This window comes from Petaurus breviceps, unplaced genomic scaffold (genome assembly GCF_028583685.1).
Source record: "Petaurus breviceps papuanus isolate PSGF00001 unplaced genomic scaffold, PetGlider_PUasm1.0 90504, whole genome shotgun sequence".
Classification (NCBI taxonomy): domain Eukaryota; kingdom Metazoa; phylum Chordata; class Mammalia; order Diprotodontia; family Petauridae; genus Petaurus; species Petaurus breviceps.
In genome coordinates, this window is record NW_027187266.1 from 1,938,605 (window position 1) to 1,960,775 (window position 22,171).

At 36.7% G+C, this 22,171-nt stretch overlaps 1 protein-coding gene across 1 annotated transcript in view; it reads left to right on the forward strand.

The window, feature by feature from the left end:
• BMP2 (bone morphogenetic protein 2) overlaps window positions 1-22,171 on the forward strand; it is a 145,622-nt gene that overhangs the window by 14,951 nt on the left and 108,500 nt on the right. Inside the window, exons 2-3 of the mRNA XM_069062798.1 lie at window positions 3,621-3,759; window positions 5,665-5,857. The gene's annotated coding sequence lies outside the window, so the exon portion shown is untranslated. The remainder of the gene's footprint in view (window positions 1-3,620; window positions 3,760-5,664; window positions 5,858-22,171) is intronic.

The window sequence follows — 22,171 nt, forward strand, 5'->3', positions numbered from 1 at the left end:
ATATATATATATATATATATATATATATATATATATATATATATATTTCTGTGGCAATTTTTTTTCGGGGGGGAGGTAACACTTTAAGTCTGATGTAATTTGGTCTGGGTATAATTTGTTCACACCATCTATAGCATGCTTTATCAAAAGCTATCCTAGTTCATAAAAAAGGCCTACAGTTGGGCTTCTGGGGAGAGGGGGGAAGAAGTACGCTCTATTCTGTAGCTTCCTACATTAATTATCCTTACTAACTAGGTATGAAGCTTACCTGTTTCTTATGCTGCCAAAAAAAAAATCACAATTATCCTCAATGCTCTCCTAATTTTGAAACTCTGGAACAAGCCTCAGTTACTCCATTCCAGAGATGTGTCTGTCTACAAATCATTCATACTGTATTTGACTCTGGAATATTTTATTTGTGTTTTGGAGGCAGTTGTCTGACTCTGTTACTGGTATTTTGTTTAGTCTAATTTATAAATTGATTTGTATACATTAATTCAAGTGGAAGTTAAATTAACCAGAAGTGTGCTTAATGGCAAGAGAAATCTAGTTTGCAATTTCAGTTTTGGGGATTTTTTTTTCTATGAAATCCTTCTTTGTCTTTCCAGAAAAGAAAATAGAGAGAGGGCTTCAGTGTAATCTCATAATTAAATCCTGGGTTATTTATCCAGGATGGGTTCTCTTTTGTTCTTCCACTCTATAGAGTGGTCTACTCATTTATAGCAACCTCTTATTTAGAATACAAAAAAAAAATCAGCTTATGTTTATCTAGGGACAAAACCTAGTATTAAAAAAAAGACAAAAAGGTAAATGATGCCAGTATGCTAGTCAATAACGAAGCAGAGAAGAGGAAGAAAAGGTTCAGGAGAATAAATTCACGTGTTCCCAATGAAGCAGCAAATTCTGTCCAGGCAGGTCATCTTAAACAGGCCAATGAACCGGAATTACTCCAATGGCCCATGATCACAATCAATTTTAGGTGCCAGAATCCTTCCCTTTCAATCTATCAATGGTTCCCCTTCAGTACCCAAAGTTCTCAGGCTTCCTTCTCTCCTGTTCTGTACATCATTCAGTCTCTCCAATGAGCTGTGAAAAAAACGACTTCCCATTAGTTCCTTTGCTGATAAGGAGCTATATGTGCGTAGCATTGGTTTAATTCTGGTCTCACTCTGTTAGGATCAGGCCTATCACATTTTACATTCCCTCTGAGTTCTCCAGCACCTAGAACTAGGTTGCGGTGTCTCTCTTCTTTGCCACTGGATCAATCCTCAACCAATCGTTTTATCCCTTTTTAGATACCAGGTGAAAAACACCCCAAGTCCATTTAACCACTTAACATTGATTAGCTTTTGTGAAGGTCTATTTACTTCAAAAACATAGCAAGAACAAATATGCAAACATTTGCTCCCCAACACCTTGGGCATATCCCATGATACTTACCTCCTCACTCTGTTGGAAAGGAAGAGAGATTAGGCTCATAATTTAACTCAGTTCCTACAAAGCATTTGTCCCACCAAGTTAAAGCCCAAAGCTCTGCTTATCCAGCACCCTTGACACTGCTCTTCAAAGCTTAGCTCTCAAAGTGGCTGTGACATGTACCCTGGATTCCTGGGCTTTCAGATCAGTGTAGCTCAAGCTCCAGGATTTGAAACATCCCTGTACCTAAAACAGAGAAGAACATAAGGAAAGGCCAAAATTCTAACCCTGTTTCTCTGCTCCACATGACCCTAATGGGGTGGGGTGGAAGTGACTCTTAGTCCTCCCTCCATTACCACATGGTGTGAGTGAAGTACTCCAGCCTCAGACAAGAATGAGGAATGTAAGAAAAGCCCTGATGTTTCTTAGTTAAGCAGTTTTAAGACATAAATAATTCCAGCTATGCATCCAATGAGGGTGGAGAAGGGAAAATCTGCTCCCAACCCTATGGTAAACCTACACAGAATATCCATGCATCTTCCAGCCCTCCAGTCTGAAGTAGATTCCCAATGCTTTACAAATGGGTGACAGAATCTTAGGTGCTCTAGGCATGGGCCAAATCCCCATTACATATGAATGATATATAAATTGGATAGTTTATAAGTGAATAGTTGACAGTTGCCTATCTGGTTGAGAATGGCAGATACCATATGTAGGTAACAGTCTAAAAGATAGGTCAATTAAATTCAATGCAATACAATCCAAATTGATTAGCACTTATTAGATATTTCCTGTGTACAAGATGCCACGTCAGGATCTAGGTAGGATACAAAGACATAGTAAAGTAGTCACTGCCCTGAAGAAGTTCAAATTCTAATAATGTACTTTATATGTAATCTGATAATTAAAGTGTTTTTTTTAAGAAAATTTAGTTTCTGTATATAGACATATCTTATAATGTGGGAATACGTGAAAAGTTAGCAGAGGAGGACTTAAGATGAATTATAGATTTAAAACTGGAGAGGCCTTTAGAGGCGATCTATTTTAACCTTTCATTTTATTTTATTAAGTTATTATAAGCTAGAAAATAATCAAGAAATACTAAAATTTCCATATACCAAAGTCAGAAAATGATGATTTTATTTGAAACCATGAATCTAGTATGTTCAGCTTCTTTATTTAATTATTATACTTAATATGATAGTATCAACATTTTCCTTCTTGTCTGTGTTCCCTTCTGAACTTCCTACTGCCCTTTTCTGTTTATTTTAAAGTGTTTTACTAATGGCACCACTAACACTACCATCCCCCCCCCCTATACAACTCTATAACCCTGGCCCTGCCAAAAAAAATAAGGCTCTCTCTTGTATCAAAAGTATTGTCAAACAAAACAAGTTTGTGTTGTAATGGATATGTCTGAAAATTTATGTATCATTCAGCACCTATTGTCCAGCCTCTCTTCTATCAAGAGGTGGGAGATACATTTCATTTTAAGTTTATAAAGGTTGTGGTTGGTCATTGAATTAATCAGAGTTCTTATTTCTTTCAAAGTCAACCATTTCATTTTGTACATGAGGAAACTGAAATGCACAATGGTTAAGGGATTTGGCTGGGCTCACAGAGGTAGAGAAAGTGGCATACATAGATTTAACCTGAAGTCCTTTGACTTAAAATTTAGTCATCTCCTCTTGTTGCCTGTTGGAGGAGGTTTAACAGTAGGAACCTTCTCAGTAATCTTTCTAAAACAAAGAATACAGTTGATCTTTATATTATCCTCACTGAGGAAACTACCCTAATATTGATGAGGGACATATATTAGAAATTATATATATATATATATATATTTTTTTTTAATTTTTAAAAAACTATTCCTTTAAACATAATCACACACAAATGAGATGTGGTCTCTACAGAGCATGCCACTATTTCTGAAATTATGGCTCTTCTCTGGCAAAACTTTGAAGTTAATCATTTCTCTTGAAAAGCTTGAATCCTTGAATATGTCAGTTGCAAATTCAGGTAGTTACTAGAGAGCACCAAGGCAACCTACATAAAATATTGATGTTTTACAAACTGCTTCCAAGTTCCCAAAATGTATCCCTAATGCTGGTTTCCTGGAGTATAAGTAAAACACAGTTCCTGTGAAGGTTTCTTATTGCTATTGAGAAATGGGAGATTTGTCATGTACTTCTGATTCTCTTTAGGCTGGAATGAAAACAAAGCATCTTGGCCACCGTAAGACCACACATATTTGAAGTGAAAGGGAAGGTCCCTACCTAGAATAATGAAGCCATTTCCTGGAAATAAAAGGGGAATTTCATACAAACAGTCATCCAATGGAAGGTAATTGGACCAACAGGGTAGCTGAAATCATTATTTTATCTCTTTGTTGACTTTTGATAAACATTTTGCTTTTTCTCTGTTTACTTTGGCTTGGCTTTTGTCTACGTTTTGTTAATATAAACGCAGCCTCCACCTGTAAGAATAGTTGTTATACAGAAAGAATAATGAATATTTTTGAATGGTCACATTTTTCCTACATATTGGCAAACTAAAACATTCCTACGTGGTCACTGCAATGGCCATCTCTGACCTCACCAAGTAATAAAAGTCAAGGCCCACAAAAGGTAGCATGCCTTCCATCTGACTAAATCATCTTGACGTTAGAATCAAGGTTAGATGTATATAGACCCATTGTTACAAACAAGTTTCAAGTAGCTTTTGTTAGGGTCCTTCTGATTCTTGCTTGAATGAATGAATAAGTTGAATTATGGGATATTTGAAGAACTCTTTTTAAAACCATGTCTAAATATGTTAGTGAAATAATATAATATGAATTGTCAATTCATAGTATTTCAAGTAGGAAGAAACAAATACTGTAAGTTTGTAGATAAAGAGACTAAGGACTAGAGAGACTGATTTGGCTGTTTGTCTAGTTGGTTAATGAAAGAGGTAAGTCTATAACACAGGTCTCCTGATTGCCCTGACCACCAGAGAATACTGCCCTCCTTCCTGGTCACATACCATGCCTTTTCTTCTTTGGTCTATTTCTACCTCCAGTCCTCCACTACCTCCAAGTATCCTCCACTTCATGCCTTCTCTTCTTGGATTATCATTTTCGCCTTCTCCTCAGTAGTAACGTGGGCTCTGCCCCTGGCTCTTTCATCTCTGAGAGGTGAACATTTGCTTTATCTTGCCAGGGGCCCAGTCTTCCCTGCTATTTTCTGGTCAGCTCATGCTCCCTCCCCTTTGCAAGTTTCCTCTAAGTGCTATTTTATCCTCATTAGAATGTCAGTTTCTTGGAGCCAGGGACTGTCATGCTTACTTATACAGGGTGTTCCAAAAGTCTTAGTGTAGTTTTAAGCTTTATTAAAGCCTAATAAAGGCAGTTAGATGATACAGTGAATATAGTGCTGGACCAGGAGTCAGGAAGACTTATCTTCCTGAGTTCAAATCTGGCCTCAGATACCTACTAGCAGTGTGACCCTAGCCAAGTTACTTAACCTTGTTTGCCTCAGTTTCCTCATCTGTAAAATAAGTTGGAGGGGAAAATGCAAACCACTCTAGTATCTTTGCTAAAAACCACAAACAACAAAATTTAAAAAAAAAAAAACAAAAAAAAAATCAAAAACCCCAAATGGGATCATGAAAAGTTAGAAAGGACTGAAAAAATGATTGAACAAAACAAAAAAAGCCTAGTAAAGCTTAAAATTGCATTAAGATTTTGGGGACATCTTTTATTTAATCCCAGTGCTTAGTATAGTTCTTGCTATATAGTAAGCACTTATAAACACTTAAAATATTACAGCTAACAATGAGCCTACTTTACCTAATGACGTATCAGAAACACAAAAGCCCCAAGTTATGCCACCTACTTTGAACTTTTTCCTCAGCAAGAACCTCATGTATCATACCTAAATTGCTAATTAGTTGGGTGTGAATTAAAGAGGTTTTCCTCAACTCTGTTGCACAACACAAGTTAATCCTAAAGTTCCTCTTACCTTAGTGCACAGGATGGTTACCCAGAGCATGAAAGGTCCCCTTTAAAGCATTTAAGTTACTACCACAGAATTAGGCACCAGGGAGATTGGGGCCTATTCATCTTTTAAAATACTTTGATTTGGTTTGCCAGGGGATATGCGATTGTCAATTATGTTTGAAGGAAGTGGGTGTGATCAAGGAGAGTAATATTTCTTCCTCTGAGGACAGTAAAAACGATTGGTGCACATGCCTCCTTTTAATTTGCAGTGACGGAGTAAGCTGGTGATTCAGAATATGCACATTGCAAGAGCAACCTTCATGCCGGGTTCTTTTGTAAGTCACAAAGTAATATTTCTTCCCTGTGGCTGACGACCGAGGCTTGATCTGTGCTTGTTGGCTGGGTTGGAGCACGTGAAGATCAGACTGAGGCCTTGTCAAACTGACAATGTTTCTTTGCTGAGTGAGTACATCCCCCCCTGCCCATCATTTCCAAGGGAAGTAAGTAAGAAGCTTGGAAGTTATGGCAGTATTCCATTATGGATTAGATCAACTGACAGAAACAGTCTTGCCATGAATTGAAGTATTTTGTTTTGTACATTTTGGTAATATATTGAAAGCAGAAAGTGAGAGTAAGACTCTCAGAGTTGTGCCCGGTATTTGTTAGTGTTGGTATTAGATTTGAAAGAAGTTTGGGGATTTGATTGGGAAGTAAGGTAACTTATCAGCAAACTTGAGGGAAAAGACAAGTGACAAGGTAGAAATAAAGTAATATAGGAACAGAAGATATTTGACCGATTGAAAACAGTTGATGAGCTCTACCAGAAAGGTACACATTGTTATCTTTTCTTTTTTATGGACCATAAAAAGCAGTGATAGATGAAAACGTGTTTGTGAGAACTAGGAGAAAGTTAACTGATGATATGTTATTGGTTTGTTGTTTGGTTTTTTTATGTGTGTATCTGTATATTTTTTCAGATACCTGTTTCCACATGTGGACAAAATATAGTCTCACCAGTTAAAAATAAAAACAAACAAACAAAAAAGTTAGTCAATGTTCTACATTGTGTTGGCTACATGATACCAAACAACTAATTTGACTGAAACTAGGATGTGATACTTTTAAAAATTAACCAATTTTCTGAGTGTCTACATTTGCTTAGAGACTGTTTCTTCAAATGATTCTGAATCAGAGATGGTTTTACCCATAGGTAGTGAGTGTATGCACCCATTTTCCTGGTATGGTGTCAAAGGCTACCTACTTTCCACTCTGGAATCAGAGGACCTGGGTTTAAAACTCACCTCTGATCTTTATTGTCTTTGTGACCTTGGGCAAGACTGAGTATCTTTGTTTATAAAATAAGGAAGCTGGATTACCTTCCCTCTGAAATCCCTTCCAAAATTATATTTAGGATTCTATGATCCTAGAAGTATACTTTGGTGGGGGAGGGAAGAAAAAATATAGGGATATTGGAAACTTGGGAGATAAAAGTAAGAGGCTGAAAGTAGTCAAAGAAAATCCTTGCCTATTTTACATTTAGTTGGACAAGGTCTAGTCTGACCTAAAATGTCTATAGTACCTGATAAGCATACTTGATTAAGAGTTGAAATTATTTTTGGTAGAACTTTTAACGCTGATTATGGATTTCTCTCAATTTGATCCTCCTATAAAACAGAATCAAATTATTTTTTCCCCAGGAAATTTGCAAGCGACCTCACCAAAAGCTGAAGTGGTGGTAGGCATAGGAAGGCTGGGGGAAGGAGGTGAATAGTTCTTGTTGATACCTTTAAGGGAAAGTTTGAGTTTGCTTAGCAAAACAATGGTGGACCACTAGAACAAAGTAAGCCATTCCCTAATCAAAGAACAACTCATAAAAGAAGGGAATTTTTTTTTTTGCATGAGAAATCTGTTATTCTATAGTTAATATAGGACAAAGGGGTTCTTTGACAAATGTTTTTAGGAAGCAAGAACATTTGAACTTGCTACTTTTGATAGGTCTCTTTTCAGCATCTGTCCCTGTGGTCTGAGCTTAACTTTGAGAGCTAGCTATCTATAGCTACTGACATTGTGTCAATAGATATTAGAATATTTTTATACTACATCAAAATCGATCTCTCTGTTACTTTGACTCAGTGCTGTCCCCTGGATTTACAGTTTAAAAGCCCCAACTCTCCTACATGTGTACATTTCTATTCAACCAGTAGCTACTGTGTGTAACATGGTTTTCCATACCCTGAAGCACTAGTAAAGAAAAACAACAACAAAAAAAACATTTTTAGGTTAAAAAAAAAGAAGATAGGTCAATGGCAACGTAACCATTAGGCAGGCATAGGGCTCCATTGGTAGGCTTATGATGTCAGCAGAAAGTAAAGAAGGCCCTCCACACCACTGGGTAGACTTCCTGTAGTGAACTAATGAGAAGAAGGTGCCAAAGATCATACAAGATAGGTAGTCATGCTAGTACTATGTAAGAGACTATTGAGATCACAGATCAATTTGAGTATTTAAGTACATGAAATATACTTTGCTAAGTATTAGAATAGATAAAAATATAAATAAGACAGTCCTCTTCCTCAAGAGAATTATACATTCTAGGCTTTCAAATATTTGAAGAAAGCTTTCTATTAATTCTCTCTTCTCCAGGCTAAATATTCCCTGTTTCTTCAACTTTTCTCCATTTCCTTCTTGGTTTCACTCCTCAAATATTATTTTATAATCTCACCTTTGTCCACTTCCACCCACCCATTCCCACTTTATGTTTTATGTAATTGTATATATGGCATCTCTCCTTAGAAGAATGTAAGCTCCTTGAGGGTAAGGATGAATTCATTTTTGTGCTTGTATCCATATCACTTGAGTACAATTATTTGATGTATCATTTGTTGTGGAATTTGAATTCCCAGATACTTCTGAATGGGAATGATTAAGACATCCTTTATGAGAGGAACTGTGCATGCCAGGCCTTGACTTTTCCTGTCTAATGCCATCTTGGACAAAGAGGTCTGCCTCCTGGAAAAGTGTCAGTTATACTACTCTTTCTACAGTTTGGGTTCTAAGCCGAATTGGAAGCTTTATTTTTGTAGTCAACTGATTCCAGATTTTTCTTCTAATGAAATATTTATAAAGTGATCTGCAAACCTTAAAGCACTATGTAAGTGCTAATTGTAATTACCATTATTATCATTGACAAGGAGGGACACAATAGGACTAGACTACATAGTTAACCTCGACCTTAGAAAAATCTTCAAAGTGTACTGATGCTACAGTGAAAGGTGCAATCATGAAACTCAAACAGTCTGCAATTTTCCTTGAAGGATTGAATTGTTGCCAAATTTTTTATTTTTTAAAATTTTTGGTCAACCTTTTGGGGAAAACAACAACAAAACAGAACCAGGGAGGTTCATACCTGGTAATAATTTTAGCTTGTAAAACTATTTTAAAAGGAATGGGCATCATTGAGTCAGTGGACATCTTCAAAAACAGTGTCAGGAGACCTAGGGACTATTTTAAGCTCCTGACTCACTGTATGGCTCCGAGTAAGTCATGTGACCTTTCGGCATGCCAAATGTTCAACCTATAAAATAGAAATAATTGCTTTGCCACTTCTCTCCCAAGGAAGAAAGATGCTACAATAGTCTAAGGTATGCTTTCTATTATTACCCATTTGTATATAACTCTTTACATTTGAAAACTTTTCCACAATAAAAACTATTAGTTCTGCCCAGTGAGTTGATTCAATAGGGAAAGCCCCATTTCAGAGATCAGGAAACTGAGGCTATGAACAGCAAAGTGGCATATCCAGAATTACCGCCATGAGTCATTGGCAAAACAGGAATTAGATGCTAGACTCTAGGGCCATCCAAACTCTAGTCCTTTCCTCAGTTCTTCAAGTCTCTCTACCTACCTTCACACATGGGTGTGAATGATAGGCATGGAACTGTGGTGAGCCAGAGTGAGTTAACCATTATCTGAAACCGAATCATCCAGGGGAGGGAGGTAAGTTAACTCTCTTGAGTCTCCATTTAATGACTAAACCTAACCTGGCTACTCTGGAAAATGAATTTATAGCATAAAGGACCACTTCACTCAACACAACCTATTATATGATCTAGATAATGAATGGTTTTATTCCTTTATGTACAGCCTATTGCCATGTTGGTTTCACAACTTTGTTAGAATTGGAGCCTGTGTTGTAAATATTAAATGAAGATTTAGAGAGATTCATGGGCGAACAGTCCAACATGAGTCACCAAGGGAAGCAAGGCTTCCCTAGTTGGGGGAGGGGAAGTATCTGCATCCTTTAAGTATGAACACAAGCTGCTCATCTGTGCCTTCCTTCAACACCCTCTTGAGGTTTCTGTCAGAGACAACACACTGAGCTGGTTGGCCTATGGATCTGATCCCACATGGAAATTCTCAAGTCTTTATATATACTAGAAAGTCATTTTTTTGACAAAAACAAAAAAAAAAGCTTCAAGATTTGCAAAGTGTTAACATTTCAGATTCTACCAAAGGTCAGGATGAGGATGAAATTCTAAACCTTGAATCTGCCAAGATGTCTTCTCCCATCATTACTCACTACTGTACGTGTCCAGCTCTATCCAGGACATACCTACAAATACATCTGTTTGGAAAATACAGGCAAATAAATTTAGAGAGGTTTAAAGTGGGAATGAATACCTCAACCTCCTGGATGGAAAAAAACTGCACTGCTGTTGCTTGTGGGTAACCCAACCTGTTTAAATTGCTAAAAACATACTGGACAAAAAAGGGATAGTTGAAAAAAAAATACGCTTTTGAGAAAACAGTTCTCTCAATATTCCCAAATTCATGGCTCAATATTTAGCATTAGTTTCATGGATGCCACTGTTTTTGGGTGGAGGTAGGTAGGGGAAATGGAAATATAGTAAAGGGTTTTAAAAACACTTGTTATTTGTAAAACTTGTTTTGTTTGTATCATAACACATTCTGACTTCTCAGGAATAGGGTTAGATTACTTCCTTGCATCAGGCTGAGGCAGAGGGAGTATCAAGGAAGGGGAACATGGATATGGACTGTTCTACCATAGAAATCACAAATCTATTTGAAAGAAAGACTGCCAAGAGATTTGAAATTATTTTCCATGTAAATGCCGCCCCCCTTCTTTTCTTTTCATATTCCTCACCATTATTTTTCTTTTCTTTTTGTTTTTTGCTTTTTTTGGAGGGGGGGGGATGCAGGGCAATTGGGGTTGTGTCACACGGCTAGTAAGTGTCCATTATTTTTCTTACAACACACAATTCTTCCCTCTTTCAGTTCCTTTAATTTCCTATTCATCTGCTTTCCCCCAAACCTATCTAGGAAATAACATAATCATTATTTATGGAAACTCATGAAAATACAGGATCTTGGAGTCAGAAGACCATTAGCGATCACCTAAGCCAGTTTCTTAACCTTGTTGGGGTCATGAACCTCTTTGGCAGTCTGATGAACCCTTCTCAGAGTAATGTTTTTAAATGCACAAAATAAAATACGTAGGAATACAAAGGAAACCGATTATATTTTAAAAATAATTATCAATTTTTTTAAACTCATGCCCAGATCTAGTCTAACCTCATTTTACAGATGAGGAAACTATGAGACATAAACATTTCCCAGTGTCACATAGCAAGTTAATAGCAATGCCAGATCTCAACCTTGATCTCCTGGCTGATTCCCAAATGACTGCACTTTCCGTTCTAGCACAGTGCTCAGAAGATATTATTGGGGCAGCAAGGTAGCCCAGTAAATAGAGTGCCAGCCCTGGAGTCAGGAGGACCTGAGTTCAAATCCAGCCTCAGACACTTAATACACAGACCAAAAAAATCTAGTCGTGTGACCTTGGGCAAGTCACTTAACACCAATTGCCCTACTTTCCCCTCTCCAAATAAAAAAAAGATACTATTGTAGACTTGAATCAACCTAAGTCTAGTGGTACAATTTAATCTACTCATTGCCTCTTCTGATGAGCAGTACTGAGATACTACCAAGAAAACATAGTTAATAACTTGAATTATCCAATATTTATAAAAATATTTTTTAATTGACAATATCTCAAAAATTTTCTTTGTTCTCATATATCATTGGTCAAGAATGCTTCAGCTCAATTTTAGAGCCAAATCTCCCTGTCTTTAAGACCTTGAATTTCTACTTTGGTTTCCATCCCCTTTTTATTTTATTAATAAAATTTATTTTATTTTTATTTACACACACACACAATGAAATCAGACCTATTATGAGACTCAAAGTTCTCAGATCTAGACAGCAAATTTTTACAAGCCTAAATGTGAATGTCTCAAATCTGATGTTTCGATACCTTTGCACATTAAAACACTAAACACATTGTTTTGAAACACGAAACAAATCTATTGACAAACCTCTTGTGTTTATGATCATTCATTTGGATATCATCAATTTTCATGGAATTAATCTAAAATATATCCTTAATAGTCTTAAATATACCCCCTTTTCCAAGAACCTATTTATCCCCCTCCCTAACTGGTTCTGAAGTTTACTTTAGAAACAAGGCAGTCATTGAGTCTCAAAGTACAGTCATCTAGTCTGGAAAATAGACCTCTTAGGACAGTCAATTTGGGGCTATTGCTCTACTTCTGAGCATAGGTTGATTGAACAGGGATCATGTGTGGCTTTGAGTATATGTGTGGATAATATATGTGTATGTGTATGTATATATATGAATCTGAATTTCCTAATAACATGCCTTACCTATAAAAGTTAAATATCAGCTACGTTTGAATAATTCACTGCTTCATATCAAGTACCAGCTTCTGCATGAAACTTTCCCTAACCCACAAGAGTGCTTATGTCCTCCCTCTCATACTATCTTATGTAAACTGCTTTGTATTTATTTTCATTTTTTTAATATATTTTGTATATGTATGTGTGTCGTTGTCTGCCTCCGGCTGGCCATCTGTAAAATAGGGATAATAGATCCTATCTTCCACAGTTGTTGTGAGTATAGAATGAGATAATATTTGTGAAGATACTTTGCAGATAGCTCAGTTCCATGTAAATGCTAGCTACTAACATAAAAGTGGTTTCCCAGCTAACATGTTTGACTTGGACTCAGGCAGACCAGAGTTCAAATTCTTCTTTAGACAGTCATTAGCAGTGTGACCCAGGACAAGTCACTTAACTCTCTCATTTTCAATTTCTCATTTGTGAAATAACACCTACCTCACAGAGTTGTCTTGAGGATTGAATGAGATACCATATGTAAAGTACTTTGCAAATCTTAATTTATATTAGTTAGTTATATTATATTAATATATGTACATTCATTATATAAATGTTAGCTGTTTATTATTATTGCTGTTAATATCATCATCACCACCACAGAATTCTATAGATTCAAAGCTAGAATGAGTCAGAGAGAGAATCTAGTCCAGTACTTCATTTATAGAAGAAAAAATTAAGTTCCATCTAGGCTTCCTAGGTTGTTAGAGCTGAAAGGGTTTTTCATTGATATCACCTATCCCAATCTCCTCCTTGTAGATGTAACAAAACCAAGGCCCATGGAGGGAAAGCAACTTCTTTCCCAAGGTTATACAGCTAGTTAGCTGAAGAACTAGGGTCAAATTCAATCTGCATTAGAAATAGAACAACTTTAAGATTAGCTACACTAGACTTCTTAATAAACCTTTTGATTTTGTTAATGGTATTTTAAGGTCATTTACCATTGTTTTAGGATAGAAGTCATATAAGTACACATCTTTTTTTCATATTTCACTTGCTTTGAGTAGGGCGTCATCAAGCATGGAATTTTCACTTGCTCTTCAACATTCAAGGTTTTTTACATCAATTACTCATGTACAGTATTCGAACTGTGAAATGGGTAATGTCACCTTAGGAAACATAAAGCTTCATTACCCAGTAACAAGGGGTTGTGTTTCCTTTCCCCCATGATGTTACATAATCTGAATTAAGAGACAATCCTCTGCCTTCTAGATGCTTACAGTTAAAAATAGGTAAAGCTCAGTGATGCAGACAGACACAAAGGAGATAATTTGGGGACATGTGCAATGTTAAAATATCTGAATGGAAAAGGAAAAATGGAATTACTCTTTTATTTGCACAATGTCATGCATTCAGATTTTTGCAAACACCAAAACACTTATTTCTAAATACCTAGATATCTTTCATGGAAAAGATGAAATCCTGAGAAACCAAGCTAGTGCTTTTAGGGTCTGGGACCTAGGATAAATATTATTCTATTGATTTCTCAAAACAAGCCAAGGGGAGCCATATCAAATATAAAATGATTAGAAAAAACTATCTTTGTTATAAGAAAACCCATACTTGGGAATTAACAATTAGAACTTTTTCTAAAAACTCATCTATTTATGATTATGATTATTATTTAGTCATTTTTTAGTCATATCTGATTCTTTGTGACACTATTTGGATTTTCTTGGCAAAGACACTAGAGTAGTTTGCCATTTCCTTCTCCAGCTCATTTTACAGATGAGAAACTGAGGCAAACAGGATTAAGTGACTTGACCAGGGTCACACAGATAGCAAATGTTTGAGGCCAGATTTTAAATCAGGAAGAAGAGTCTTTCTGACCCCAGGTCCAGCACTCTATCCACTCGTAGTGCCAACACAATATTCACAGCACCTATGGTGACTGTAAATATGCTGGCATAGTACTCAATTGCAAAATATAACAGACTCTCCACATAGAACACAGAAGCAAAACATTTATTCAGACACCAGAAAATCAAATCCCAACACCAGGAAACAAAATCCATCATAGCAACATAGAAGTTAATATGCTACCACACAGCAGAGAGCCACAGCATCCTTTAGCCTTCTCACAAACAAACACTCATGAGCCTAGCTGTCTCCCTGGATGCATCCTCTCTGCCCTCCATCTCTAACTGCTCTGATTCCCAGCTTCCTGTGGACTCTGCTCCACCCTTCAGTAAACTCCTCCCACCATAGGCTCCATGTGATTACATTCAACCTATTAGAGGGCAGAGAAGATCTTTGAATCAGGGAAGATCTTCAAATTCCCATTCCCATTATACCACTGCATCACCTAGTCACCCATACTGATGATAGCAGTAATCTAAAATTTGTTTTAGCCTGATCCCTTTCTTAAGAAGGCTGCATTTGGAAGATTTGAACAATTCAATACCTCCATGAAAAGATTGATTCCAAATATTTCTTTCACAAGAGTTATTAGGTCATTCAAAATAGCCAATCTGCTCACGCTATGGATTTAAAAAGCTATATGTTTTCTACTTTCCAATTTTCTAAAAACTACATTGCTGAAGAGTCATGCAACTGATTTTTTTATTCTAAAAAAAAAATGTTGCCTCAATATATCATCTACCTTTATACCATGTTTTGGCTTAATAGCCACTCAGCAGGCTACCCAATACTTCCTTGAAAATCAAAGTTAAATTCATCACAGATTTAGAACTGAAAGGAACCATGAAAGTCACTTAGTACAATCCCTTGTCCATTTTAAAGATGAGGAAATTGAGGTCTGAAAAGGTTAATACTTGCCCAAGGCCACACGGGTAGTAAGAGGTTGAACTAGAATTTAAATCTATGTTATCTGACCACCCCCACCTAGAATGCCTCCTTTGGAATGTTTTAAGATGCTCAAAGGTTCTGCAAAGTAAAGCAGATATTGACAGTGTACACTTTATTTTTTGTTCCTTTTACCTTGTGATAAATCCCTCCATCAAAGCCTTCTGCCAATGACCTATTGTGGGGCAGAAATGAGTCTAGATTCTCAAAGGCCTATGTTACAAAGCACAATCTCTGAAGGATCCTGCTATATTGTAAATGTTTTAAGTAGGAGACAAGGGCTGGGCTCTATGTTTTTTGATGGAGGACTGCCTAGTTAAGTTGGGACTGTCTCTTTGCTTGTTTGCTAAAGTGTGATGGACTCTTTGTCCACAGTAATTCACAGAGACCTTCTACTAAGTCATAGACATGTTGCTTCCTACATCATCAGAAATAATCACATATCATTGAAATTTTGTGGTACATATTAATAGATAAGAATTTCCATAGACACCTCAGTATAACAAAAATTCAGGAGTTTCAGTAAAAACTTTGATTAATTACAATGTCCTGATATAGGATGTTCCAGTCAATTGAACTTTCTGGTTAGCTCAAGAATTTTATTTTTGCCATTCTTACAAATTTTTTAAAAATGTGTAAGTCTACTTCCTTACTTATTAATTAGAGTATTTTTGGAAGGAAGTGGGGTTCAGACCTATAATTTGGGGGACTCCACATATGGTTACCCTATATACTGATTCAGACCAGAAACTCATCTGCCACAAATAGTGTTATAAATTTTCCTGAATTCTTTAGTGAATGCAGAATATAATTGATTTTTTCTTTGACTACTGAAAAGTTTTCTACATTTAAAGATCTTCATGCTGAGCATACACTATCATTAAAGCATCCAAGAGATCTAGAAGGTATAGGAGATTTTCTTTAAATGGACAGGCAAGTAGGTGGCTCAGTATCTAGGATTATGTTGTGTCTGGAATCAGGAAGACCTGAATTCAGATCCAGCTTCACATATTTAATAATTGTGTGTTCTTGGGGATAATAATAGTTCCTATGTTCTAGGGCAGTTGTAAGGATCAAATGAGATATCTGTAAAGTGCTTTGCAAATCTTAAAGCATTATATATTATTACTATGAACTGTTCTCTGCAATTGACTCTCTAAACTACATGGAAGATAAGAAGTAACACAGAAGGGTGATGGATTTTGAGTCAGGAGTTCTTAATTCAATTACCAGTGATAAGATATACTGGTTATATGGTTCTGGGAAAGTAATTTCATTTCTCTGAGTTTCCTTATGTGTAAAATGTGGATAAAAAAGGACTAACTAGGGGGTTGTGAGTAGAGTGTTTTGGTAAAGCTCAAAGTATCCTATAAATATGAACTATCATTATAAAAGTGTGCAGAGGTAATACTACATAGTAAATAGAGTGCCAGATTTAGAGAGAGTAGGTCCAGGTCTTGCTTCTAACACTTACTAGCTATGTGAACCTCAGCAAATCACTTAATCTCTATGTGCTTCAATAAAGAAAGATAGGGGGCGGCTAAGTGGCACAATGAATAGAGCACCAGCCCTAGAGTCAGGAGGACCTGAGTTCAAATCCAGCCTCAGACACTTTAACACTTACTAGCCATGTGACCTTGGGCAAGTCACTTAACCCTGATTGCCCTGCCTTCCCCCCTCTAAAAAGCAAAAAAGATTTAAAAAATTTAGAAAATTCAGGTAATAAGAAATATAGAAAAGATAAAGATAAGAAATATCACAATTGGGGCAGCTAGGTGGTACAGTGAATAGAGCATTGGCCCTGGAGTCAGGAGTACCTGAGTTCAAATCCAGCCTCAGATACTTAACACTTACTAGCCGTGTGACTTTGGGCAAATCACTTAACCCCAATTGCCCTACCTTTCCCCTCCAAAAAGCCAAAAAAAAAAAGGAAATATTACAATAATGGTTAAGTTACATATAACACTTTAAGGCTTACAAAAATGCCTTACAAATATCATAATTTTTATCCTCAAAACAATTCTAAAATATGCCATTATTATCCTTACCTTACAGACAAGAAAACTGAAGCAGGTAGAGATTAAGTATCTTGTCCAAGGTCACACAGCCAGTAAGCATTTAAGGCTAGATTTGAATTCAAATCTTCTTTGTCTCCAGGTTCAGTGTTCTTTCCATTCTGCAATCTGTATTGGTAGAGGGGGCTGTCACACTCAGAATCCCTCTTTACCTCTTCTTTTGATACTATTAGATTATTTTCTTGTAAAATTCTTCATCCTTCACAATGCCTCTGATGCCTCCAGAGGACATGAAAATGACCCTGGGTCTTCACAAGCTATGACAATGTAGAATAAGCTTTGGTAGATTCTACCATGACTTGTGTATAATTGCGAAGGCTATGCAGCTTTCAGTTAAATGCAAAGAGACTCAATGAATAAGGTCGTTACCATTTGGTGATGAATTCATTGGAATGACAGCTCCTGTTTTAATATTTTGATGAATCTGTGATCTCATCAACATGGGTTCTGTTTCCAGTAATGAAGATCACATCCAGCCATGACCTCTCACCCTGTTCAACTCTGGTCCTTGGCCTCCCAAACATCATCTATAAGTCCATTGAAGTACTAATAGCTTTCATTCTTTTAAAAGTTGGGCACAATTGAAAAAAAAAGTTTGCTTAACTGAGTATAATGACTTTTAGTTCGTCAAGATCCTACTAATAAATGGGGTTTTAAAAAAATTGCATAGAAATATTATTTCTACTGCAAATGAGTTTCTTATATAGATTAAAATCCACCACTAATTCCTTTATCTACTCCAACCATAATGGGTCTCAGTCCTAATTCTTGACCCATAGAACTAATACAGTAATGATGAAGGAAACTTCAACTGTCCAAACACAGTTAGAGGGCTGGCTCTGGCAAAAACAGAAAACAAACAAACAAAAAAGAGGAACTGAAATCTACACTTCCATAGGGATCATTTCATTCTTCAAAAGGTGGAGGTGACCTGAGAAATTGCTACTCTGAATATAACTTCAAGTTTCTTTTCTGCTGCTTACTACTTGAATAGCAAATCACAGCCGTTCTGTACAAATGAGACAGTTGCATTAGAAAAACTGTAAGATCCCTTCTAGCTCAAAAATCAGACATCCAACAATTAAGACAGAGGAAGTAGTCTCTGGGGGTGGAAATGTCAAAATGATAGAATTTGGGAAGGAAAGAAATGAAAGAAGGAAGAAAGAGAGAGAGAGAAATAGAGAGAGAGAGAGAGAGAGAGAGAGAGAGAGAGAGAGAGAGAGAGAGAGAGAGAGAAAGAAGGAAGGAAGGAAGGAAGGAAGGAAGGAAGGAAGGAAGGAAGGAAGGAAGGAAGGAAGTGAAGTCTTCAAAATATAAACTGGTGAGTTTGATTCTAATTTTTTTTCTAATATTATTTTTTAAAAGATGATTCATGGTGAATACTAGGAAATAACCTAGCTTCATTTTTCTCTCTTAATAAGTTTTCTAGACTAGTAAATGAGAAAAATGTCATGCCCATAATTTCATCAGATCCAATTCAATTCAGCAAGCATTTATTAACCACCTATTATGTGCCAGTTTTGGGAAATAAAAAAAAGCAAAATAATCCCTGCCCTCAAGGAGTTTACATTCTATGGGGAGGAGGCACAGCACATATTTAAAAAAAAAATATGTGCATAGATTTCACCTATTCATCTGACAGTCTCTTATGATATCCTTTAATCAATTAACCAGAATTTATTGAGCACCTATTATAGTGAAGGGGAGAAGTGACGTTCCTATGGACAAGATGGAGAAACCATGGCTAGATGATAGAATAATCACATGGAATCAGAAATTGCTTAATGAGCTTATTGACAAGGTATGTGACAAGGTAAAATGATAAGAATAGTCATTAATGGGTCAACATCTAATGGGAAGCAAAATTATATCTACTAAAGTGCCCAAGGCATCTCACCCTGTGCTGACCCTTGATCCCAGGTAGTTTAATATTCTTTATTTAACAGTAAAATTAAGCATGGTGTAATGGAAAGAATGTTGGACTTAGCAACAGGAAAGACCTGAGTTTGAACCCCACCTCTACCACTTACTATCCTTGTAGCAATGGCAAGTCGCTTCACTTTTCTGAACTCCTGCTCCCCAATCCTATTTAACTGATTGTCATACAGTATGACTCAGGTGGGCATAGTTGGTAATTCCAGAAAAAGTAAAGAATTGCTAAAAATTAAAAAGTATTGATAAAGAAAGCGATCGCAGACAATGTTTTCATGACTTCTAAAGTTAATGACAAGGGTTTCAGAAGAGAAAGACTTGAGAAGAATATAGCTGATTGAGAAGATGGTATCTGTGGAAAAGGTTTTAGATTTTTAGGTTGCAACTTTTCTGACAATGAGCTTCTCATCAGAAATGTAGTATGTCTAACAAAAGCCATCAAGAATATGATGCTTAGAGTTTTAGAAGTCTAATAAAAAGTGTTTTACATTGGAAAGGTGTTTCCCCTCACTGGAGCTCTTCAGTCAATGACTAGATGTTTACTTGCTGCTTGATACCTGAGAACCACATGTAATGCTCTTTTAGGTAGGGCCATCCTACCAAGGTGTCAATGTAATATACTGTGGAACTTGAGAGTGGACAGGGATCCCTGAGAATTCTGATTAGAAGATTGCTCTAATTATTTAAATTTTTAGAATAAATCACCCAGATTGTTCTCAATTTTCTGGTAACAGAGTTCACTTTTTTAGGTGTATTTTCATTTTAATAATAATAATATTTATTTATCTAATGATTATATATCAAATTTTGTCTTGGGCCAGGTTTGTTTGAAATGTACCCATGATGTCATGGGTAGATGGTACTTCCAATGGAGATCAGCTATGGTCCTCTAGTTGTTAGTTTTTGAGACCTGTGAAAGATACAGAATATTTAAATGACTTGCCAAGGGTTGACCAATCACTATATTTCTGAGGCAGGACTTGAACCCAGGTCTTTCTGACTTTGAAACTGTTTTACTGGCTATTATATCACACTGCATCTCCTGTATTTTTGTGAAAAGCTTATCAAACCCTGAGATAGGGTAGATAGACAGTATTAATTATAATTTCCCACTATTTCCTCAGTCAGGTATGAATATATAACTTTCTCCATATACCAGTATCCTCAAGTATGATGGGATCACAGATTAAAGCTAGAATGGACCTTACAAAGTCATCTTGTCCAAATTTTTCCTTTTATAGATGAAGAAATGGAGACTCAAAGAGTTTTAAATAATTAGCTTTCATTTTTGATAAGCTGGAGGCTTCAGGGCATGATGAAGGGTAATAGGAAGGGCATGGGGTGAGAAAAAGGTTTCTGCCAAGTCACAGAGAGACACATGATAGCTCCACAGGGAAAAGAGAGTCAGGTTTAATATTGTCCCTGCTCGACACTTAATCATTGAGGTCAATGGTTTATCAAGTCATTGTGAAGAGGGCCATGAAAGGGACAGCTTTGGAAGCCCAGAATTAGCAGGGATAAAGGTTAAGCTGGTTGGGAAATAGTGAGGACTGAATAAGGGACATTTCTAGGCAATGAATTAAATTCAGTTGTAGACACGTTTTCTAAGGACCTACTATGTGTAGAATACCATGCTAGACTCTAGGCAAAAATACAGTGTTGAGATCAGAGATTATCTTTACATCTTGGAGACTGGAATCTAGTTGGGGAAATCAACAGCTACCTATGGTTACTATTCATATTGAAGGATTCAGAAAATCCCTACTCCCAAAACAAAACAAAATACCTCCCTGGTCAGTAGCTATCTATACCTAAGAATTACCATGATTCAATTAACTCTTATTGGAAACACATAATCGATGGTTGGATAATGGCAATGAACATATTATTAGGAGGAGTTCACTTGTCACATTAACTTGCAGAAAGCATGATCCTGAATGTATTCAGCCCAGGATACCTTTATTTGGATGAGGCAGATGGAGATTTTTAAAAAGGCCAGAAGCATGGGGTGCTACAGTGAGGGGCCCAAGATAACACAGGACATTATGTCTCAAGGGCATGGAATTTCAGAGAAAAATGGGGAAGGAGATACTTCATTGAGGGAGATCCTGGCCTGAAGGCAAAAGTGCAGGAAATATGAGGTAGGCAATGGTTCCCACAGGCTCTTTACAGACATTTTTCCTCCACTGAATGTTGAGCAAGAAGGCACAACAGGAAGGCAACCTCTGATAGCAGAAAGGGTCAAATTTGAGAGAGCAGTAAATATAATTGGTATCTGGGACCTCTGATGCATTTAAGGGGGTAGGATGTTTATTTCTGGCCAGTGGACATTACGTGCAGAGAGAATTCAGGAAAGGGAAGCTGAATGTTTAATCCCACATAGATCATCAGCCAATCTCACCTTTTTTAGAGGTTATAAGTAAGAAGCTGGCAGGGGCCTCAGTTGTGCTGTAACCACAGGCATAAATAGTGAGCAGTGCTGAGGGACAGAACTTGTGGCTATCCAGCAAGTGAGCCAGACACATCTATCTTCTTGACTCAACCTTGAAATCTCTCCCAAATTGCTAATCCTTCTCAGGAGCTGAATTTAGGTTTCAGGCAGTAGGCTTCTTGTCAAATTAAGTCACCTTGGTCCTCTAATTCAGGCTACTCCTTTCCTTCTTTCTTCTTGCCCTTTCTGAGAGGTAACTAGAATTGGAACAGAAAATTTGAACTTCATTGAACATTTTTGCTCCCGGCCCATCCCATTAGCTCAGGTAGAAGCACAAACAAACAGATCTTTACCATCTGTGTTGACTGGGTCAGGATACTTGTGTTTTTGAACATATATGCACGATGTCAATGACCCTCTAAATGGAAGACTACACTATATATGTATACACACATATACACAGCATTGCATATACATGTTCATGTGTGTATATACATAGGTTGTAGGTGTGTGTGTGTAAGGGAATATGAATCTACAAAAATTCTTGGGGAAAAGAGTACATGAGTCCTTAAAAAAACTTTGAGGTGGTCTCCATGGAGGGTGTAGACAAGCCAATGGAGCTTTACAAATATATAACAGGTCTTATTCAGGCAAACCTCATCTTTTGTATATCCTGTTTCTCCTAAGATATGGGAAAACAAATGAACATCTCCTATGGATTCTGATTTTAAAAATTAAAAACCTAGAGCAAGGTGAGAA